Genomic DNA, 7298 nt, shown 5'->3' with positions numbered 1-7298 from the left:
TATAAAAAGCAGATCATCTCTGACATGAAAGATCATTGCAACACCAGTCGAGGCATAATTATAACATTTTAACTAAATCTTTTCAGGGACTGAGGTTACTTAACTGATTTCCTACGTTGTCACATGCATCATGGCTACTTTGCAGTCGTGCACTGCTATTTTGGAAGAGCGTGATACATCACTCAGAAACTGACATAATATCTGGTGGCTCAGTAACATCTGTGGGGGTAGAGACTTGGTGCTGGTCCAAAAGCCCCATCCCAGGACTGGGAGCCACTCCAAGGCAGTAGGTGAGGAGAGCAAGGTCGTCCACGGACAACCGCATGAGCCAGGCCCTGCTACCTGGCCCTCATATAGCCCACCGGCCAGAAAGTAGAAACTAAAGTGCAGATAAGCGTGAGCATGCTGCCCCAGTAGCCTCTTATTGAATGACAGGGCTTTCCTAAAAGCCTCTAAATGCAGGATGTAGGCTTCAGCGTACTTGGAAAGTACGGATGAGCGGGTGGAGGGAAAATGATGAACTATATACTCAATCAAAGGGAACCAGATGGACTTTTTAGTGAAGGATATTTTTGATTCGTGCTCGGGGATGATAGTGCTTACAGCATACTAGATGAAACTAAAAGAAACAGCTTCATCTCTGGCACATGAAGAGCATCATGTGTGACTTTAGTATGTTGTAGTTAGAAGCACGTTTTAGAAGAAATAAATAAAATTTGGGCTGATTTGACCACCGAACGGCACACTACAGCCAGCCTTGTACGTGTTGTTGTTGAGGATGTGCTTCCACTTCTACACTGACCTGGGGCAAACAGGCATTTGAGGCCTCTTTTCAAATAAAAGATTACTTTCACCACCACAATCCCTGCTAATCAAATTTAAATCCACGTATCTCTCTTCCTTTGTATCTTTACGTTGCTTAAAACTTATCTATGATTGATGGAGATGATTTCAGAAGCGTAGTGCCAGTCCACCAGTTTTATTCCACCCTCTCCATTGTGGGCTGAGATTGGTATCAGGATCAGATTTGTGCAGAACTATCATGCCTGCAACATCAGACAGCTGGCCCTGAATGCATTTGGTTTTATTGCAGAAAAGGTCAGCATTTAGAGAGGGGGAAATCACTCTATCGCAGCTGGGGAGAGGCGAGAAGGGGCATCCTTGGAAATGAGAGGAGGAGGAAAGAAGGAGGGTTGTGTCCAGATAAGGAGACACGGAACATGAGAAACTCTGGACACAGTCCCATTAATAAAAAGAAAGACAAGGAGCGATCTGTGCCAAGAACAGATAAGACTCCTGCTCCCAACATCTGAGTTTCTCGAGCCACTGTAGCTTCATCGTGGGCGAACTGGTGAAGTTGGTTACCAATCATCCTGAGCTTCTAGGCTCACTGTAGGAGCTCTAATCCATCGTGATAAGCCAGTGCAGCAGCAGCAAAGCATCCAGTGTGGAGCCACCACTGCCTCCTCGACCATGCAGTGCCAGGACCTCCCTCTGGCTTCATGGAGATGTCTGCATGGATCCCCAAACATCACAAGGTCTCACACCCATTCTCTTTAGACAGACCTGGGTTTGGCAGAGACAGATATGGCTATGACTGGTGCAGAAGAAAATGTGGCGTCTTGATGTTTCCAACTGACCAGGGGATAAGCCAGAAAGGAAATATGGCTGGATAGGCAATGAGATTGAGATATGGGGGTCTCCATCTGACCCGGGGGCTTCAAAGAGATCTTGGTTTTCGTCTGTTGAGGCCCCAGATGAGGCTTAAGACATGAACGACTGAATACCAAGATGACCTATGGTATTAATGGTGTCCAAGAAGCAGCCCCGGCAGCTCTCCATGCACTATAGCCTTTCCACTTTGCTTTGTATGGTGGCGTCGATGTTTAGCTTTAAGAAATTCAGTTTAAGAATGAAACCACAACCCCCTCAGTCTCATCTAAGGACATTAACGGCGCACTTAGTGGCTCTTCTACTTGCTGTGAAGATACTGATGACAGCCATAATGTGTCTGGTTGTCCCACAGGACACTTAGCTGTGGACTGTCCCAATCACAAGACTAATTGTATAATTAGGCCAGCTCCATTGGGGACGGGAACCTTTTGGCCCTTTGCAGACACTTGCCATGGTAAATGACAGTATATCTCACAAACCATCAAAGCTTATCCATCTTAGTGACACAAACCTTGAGAGATGGTGATATTTTATTAACATGACTGATAGTTCAGCAAAAAAAAAAATCAACCTGTAACTCTCACAGTGGGTTTATTTTAATCACATAATGTGTTATAATTATCCAGTGTTTACATGCATGACTTATTGTAGAGTTTTATAGGAGGCACTGGTTTCCCTCTGGACTGTGAGAAGGCCAGATTATGTATTCATCACTTCAGTGGGAAGCTGCAGAGTGGTGCTTTTCCATCAGAAGTGAATTGGTCCTGAGGAGAATGCAAAGCCCCCTCCTCCTCTTCCTCCTTCCTTTCCCTCGTACAGACCAGAACAGTCCTTATTTCCCTACTTACAGCCCCTCCTTAGATTTTCAGCATCGCCATGCACATCATTATCGTTGTCAAAAAAAGTTGCGCGCAGAGTCTGAACTCTCGCTTGTGGCAGGCGCTGCGTGCCCCCGGGGGGAGGGAGGGGAGAAAGGGGGTGACGCGCAGGTGTCGAGCGCTTCAATTCTGACCGGCCGTGGCGAGGTTAGGCCACTTCTCCATCCAGGAGGGCCCCCATAGGTGCCCTCATTAAGCGGGCCCCTGTAGCACGGAGCGGCGTGCGCATGAGGAGAAGAGGTGCGACTCCTTCCACTGGAAACGTAGCCCCGCTCACCTGGCCTCTGTCTGTCTGTCACAGCTCCTATAGGGAAAACTCCCAATATGAATTCTAATAAGCATAATAACAAGCTGGAAAAAGCGGAATGGTATTGTAATGGCGCGTTATTAGGGCATCAATTTCCGCGACACCTCTGAGATGTCATATAAAAAAAGCGCAATAAACTGACTCATCACTTAGAGAAAAAAAGTGAGCTGCAGCTGATCCAGCTTTTTATTCTGGTATGATTTGAATGCAACAAAATCCGCTCCAATTGAACTTTAATTTTTAATTTCTAATGTATGAATCGTTGCGCAATCGGTCGCATATCCCCTCATTAGATTTTATGACGCGCGTCTGAACAAGTGCGTTAAACGAATGAAGTTTCTTCAAACTTCCACCCGCTGCACACTGTGACCGAGATTCAAAGGGCAAGTGGTGCTTCATTAACCGTATCCCCATTTACTTTAGATCCCCCCTGAGTCTCAGAGAGAGCGGATTAATGTCAATTACCTGTCATTTTGCAACACCTACAATGTGTTATTCCGGCTTGTGCATAATGGAATCATGCCGCATTTTTCTCCAAGAAAAAAAAAAGATCAGAATTTAAAGTGAAAAAACCTCTTCAAGCAAGTTGGAATTTAAATTTCGTTCATTTTAAGATCTTTAATGGCTATTTGTATTGTTTTTATTAAAGCTGCTCTCTAAGTTTCCGCCTCCAGATGATGCGTCTCACTGGAGAGAAAATGTACATTTATCCCAGAAGTTGCATCTCATGAAGGTTACAAGTTGGAGGAAAAAAGAAAAAGGGCTGAATGTTGTCTGTCAATTTTTATCACAATCCTTAATCTGCTTAAACAAAAGACTAATTAGGTGCACTTTAAATGTCTATAAATGTTTCCTAAATCCCAATTAGTAGCCTGTTTGGATTACAACAACTTCTAACCCATTTAACAAGACGTTTCTTACATATATTCGTTTTGTTTCTAATCTTCTCTGCTACAAACTAATAACTGCCACCAGCTCAGCAAACGTGATTCCCCCTTAAAGAGCTGCATTAAAAGGAGCTGCTATGCGTGATGACCGTAGTGAACAAAAAGCCACAGTAATGGACAAAGAAAACAACCATCCAGCTCGAGGACCAATGAGGGGTTTCTTTCACTTTTCAATCACTTCTAGTCGTGCCCGGGATTAAGCGAGGGCTCTTGACTCTCTCTTTCACACAAAACCAAGAGTGCTTGTCAGCAACTTGAAGGGAAAAAAGAGGAGAATAATACGTGAGTCCAGGGTTATCGTGTTTAATTGGATTAGGTGGTGTCATGTTGAAGTCCGGAGCATGACAAACAAGAGATAGACGCAGCTAAATGCAGCATTATCCCCCTAAAAGCTTCACTAAAACAAATAAACTAGTTTTAAAAATCTATTTTATCTGCTTGTGTTTTTTTTGTATTATTTATTTAGAATTTCTTGGTAGATATCTCGTTCCTAGAGAGAGTACATGTTTTGGTGTCCCTTCCACAAAATGAAGTGAAACACGCTGAGGCTAAGAACTGTGGCACCGGAGAGCTTTATATTGTCGGGGATTGTGTTGTTCGGCTGTGCGCTGCGCTCATCTGTGCGTCAAGCAGCGGCGGCAATAACAAGGTGCGCACAGCTGTGTGTGCAGGTGCGCGGCCTCCACCTGCTCAACGGCATAGAGAGAGAAAAAGGAGAGAGGAGAGGGGGAGGAAGGAGGGGGAGGCCGGCGCGAATAATAAAAAAAAAAAGCTTGATTTTTTTTCGTTTGTGCAGAGAAATGGGGAATTATATCTCCGGATTTGGTGCGTTGGGGCGTTTATGGAGCTTTAAATGTGCCAAAGAGTTGATAAAACTCAACTCAACAGCGGAGTAAACGTTGATGCAAGTTGGCAGGAATTTAATATTTGGTTTGAAACTTTGAATTCTGGAGCCTGCTGGTGGACACACTGTTTTACGCGCAATTTTTGCGGTTCTAAATGTTCCAGCAGTCACCTGATGTTTTGCACCGTTTCGGCTCTATGGTTCGATGAAGCCACTGTAAAAGCGTTTCTAGAGGATGCTCACATATTGACATCACGCAGGTAAACAGTTTGGAACAAAGAAAAGCAGAATCACAGGGGAAGGTGCGCATCAGTACCAATATACGCATCAGATTTTTTTCCCTTTTTGCCAGAAAAGTTAGGATGGTGTTTGGCAAAAATATTTTTACGTCAGAATTCTATTTGTGAGAATTTTCATCGGGACAGAAATGTGTCATTTTGGTATTGTTGGAGTCAGGTGTCAGATTTGATTCCTGTTCTCCGTCTGAACTGTTGGTTTTATGAAGTGCTGTTGCTTCTTTGCGCCCATAAACTGTCTGCGTCGGTCACGTAAACTTTCTATTGGTCTGTCTACTCTGGAGACAACAAAGAAAAACAAACAAGAATCAGGAAAAAAATATTTCCAGTCTCAGTAGGGAAGCTACAGGTCCATCGGTTAATACAAGTGGGGACGTTATCGAATATGTGCGTAAAATGCAAGGAATATGTGCCAAAAGCGCAGCGAGATCTGCAACAGAAGTGATACAAATTAACAGTGATAATTTTAAATAAACATACTGACAAGACATGGCAGCTTCTTGTTTGCGCACAAACCGTAAAATATGAACAGCCTCTTGATTATCCACATTAAATCTAAAAAATAATGAACTCTGGCTGCAGTGAAGTTGAAGGAAACTTAAAACAGTCAAAGTCTGGCGACAGATGGACACTAGAGGTAGAAAAAAAACACGGAAAAGTTGCAGAGACTTTTTGTGCCTCTGTAACGAGTCTCATTACCATGCCATCCCTCCTCACCCTCCTCCCCCGACACCCTTCCTCCTCACTCCTGGCAACAGCAGACAAAGCGGACGGTTTTTTTTAGTGGTCTCCGTCGGGGCGGTCAAGCCTTTGATCTGGGCCCGTTAAGAAGAAGTGAGTCTAAAAAGGGGGAGTCAGGCCGAGAGGAGGGCTGTGGAGGAAGGTAAAGTCACCTAGAGATATTCTCACCTTCCTTTACGATAAAAGATTTGGACTAGAATTTAACCGCAGCTGAGCATGTCTCTTAATGAGGATCTGAGATGTCAAGCTGAGGTTTGCTTGATTTCTGTTAATAAACTGCAATATTTTCCTTTACCAACAGCAGATCATATTAGCTGAACGGTTAAACGCGCACTGGGCAGCCTGGATTTCGAGGGAAACCCAAAAGAAAGGACGGTGAGGGCCTTCAGGGGCCTGGACAACTTTGGTAAACAGACACCTCCCCCTGGCCATCACCTTTAGGAGAGATGTAGAGCAGGTGAGATGCAGCTGCTGCACAAAAATGTAGCCATTAAGGATTAAATATTCTCCAAAGTTCAACAGAAAAGTTAGAAAAAAAAAATCACCAATCAGAACAAAATTAACTATAAGCTAGATTCATTTAAATTCTATATTTTGAAAAGCGTTTTAAGCTCTACGTCCTGTTTGGGTGTTCAGACGCACTGCATCCAGAAAGACTGTCACGATGGGGGAAAAAGTAGAAAAGTTGGGCGTTAATATCGCTGATTGTGGTTCCTGCCTCGCCGCTTCGTCTCCTCGGACTCTCAGACAAAAGCTCTCCTCAAATGAAGTTAGTAATGGTCCACATGTGCCACATGACGGACAGGCCGCGCCGAATTTCCTATCGTACAAACGCACTGGGGAAAAACGAGGCACAACACGTCTGCAGAGGAGGAAATGAATAAAAGCTTCTGCTAAAAACTGAAAAGAAAAAACAAACCAGTGGAGGATCTCAAAATAACGTTTACCTTAAGAATAAAGTAGGAATAAATAAAAGGTGCAGTCAGGAGTCAACAGAAAATGACCTAAATAAGATAAATAAAAGTCAAGATTAAGAGATATATAAAAAATATTTATACATTTAGTCACAAATGACGTTTCAGAAAAGGTTGGATAATCAGTCGTCTTGCAGCTAAATTATTTATTTTTCAAATTCTGCAAAGCCAGAATGCTTATCTAAGAAGAAAGTAAGTTTTCTTCCTTTTTAAATTTAAGGACCTTTAATTATTTTTAAAGCAATAATTGAGAAGGAAAATAATATTTAGTTGTTTGCCTGAGGGCTGTAATTTACTAAAAAAATGAAAGAGTTCTGTCACTTTGTCAGAAGATGGCCTATTCTAGTCACTTTGAAAATTCCCTTCATTTCTATAAACAACATCCCTAAAAACTGAAACCGTGTTAATTATCTGAAACCAAACGCTTTACGTTGATCAGCTCTAAGCACGCTATATTTTCAGTCTTTTTCCCCCTCCTGATAGCTTCACACTTCTCAAACTGTGCAGCAGCCACAATAACGAGGTATTTTATTGCTTTAGAATAATCTTTTTGCAGCAATTAGTTTGTCATATATTGTCATTAGAAGTCTATTAAAACATCAAGTCATTATTTGGGCATCCCCGGGCGGGGAATTAG

Source organism: Amphiprion ocellaris, chromosome 11 (genome assembly GCF_022539595.1).
Source record: "Amphiprion ocellaris isolate individual 3 ecotype Okinawa chromosome 11, ASM2253959v1, whole genome shotgun sequence".
In the NCBI taxonomy this organism is placed as follows: Eukaryota; Metazoa; Chordata; class Actinopteri; family Pomacentridae; genus Amphiprion; species Amphiprion ocellaris.
Note: the sequence above shows the minus strand (reverse complement) of the source record.